Here is a 621-nt window from a genome sequence, read left to right on the forward strand (position 1 = left end):
TCTAAACAGGTTAAGCATGAGCTAGATAGAACCTGTAAATGGAATAGGTCCTCCGATGCTCTTTCCATGGCTACATGAACACCATAGTAGCAATAAGAGAGGACTTGGCTACGGGACCCCTGCACCTAAGTGGGATCCCAAAAGCAAGTACCTCACTCTTCCTGAGAACAAAATTTGCACACATTCGGGGTAAAACTGGTCACTGTAAAAGTGAATGTATTGCAAAAGAAAAGGCTAGTCAAAAGAATAAAGAATTTGTTCAAGGGAAAAATAGGCTGCCAGGTTGGGCTAAAAAGAACTTGATTCACCCTTTTGCCTATAGAAAGGGACCCAAACTAGTTTGGGTTCCTAAGACTAACCCCTGATTTCCTTTCGCGGGTCCAAGTGAAGGGGAGCAGCCAAATATAATACATGGATAGTGGCTGTTCAAAGCATATGACAGGAAGCAAGAACCAGTTCCTTTCACTTGAGGACCTCAAAGGAGGTAATGTCTCCTTTGGAAATGGGAAGAAAGGTAGATCATTGGGGTTGGAAAGGTAGGTAAGACTAATTCTCACTCTATTAAGAATGTCTTCTTGATAGATGGCCTAAAATATAGCCTAATCAGTGTATCACAATTGT

The sequence above is a fragment of the Nicotiana attenuata genome, chromosome 12 (genome assembly GCF_001879085.1).
Source record: "Nicotiana attenuata strain UT chromosome 12, NIATTr2, whole genome shotgun sequence".
Lineage (NCBI taxonomy): Eukaryota > Viridiplantae > Streptophyta > Magnoliopsida > Solanales > Solanaceae > Nicotiana > Nicotiana attenuata.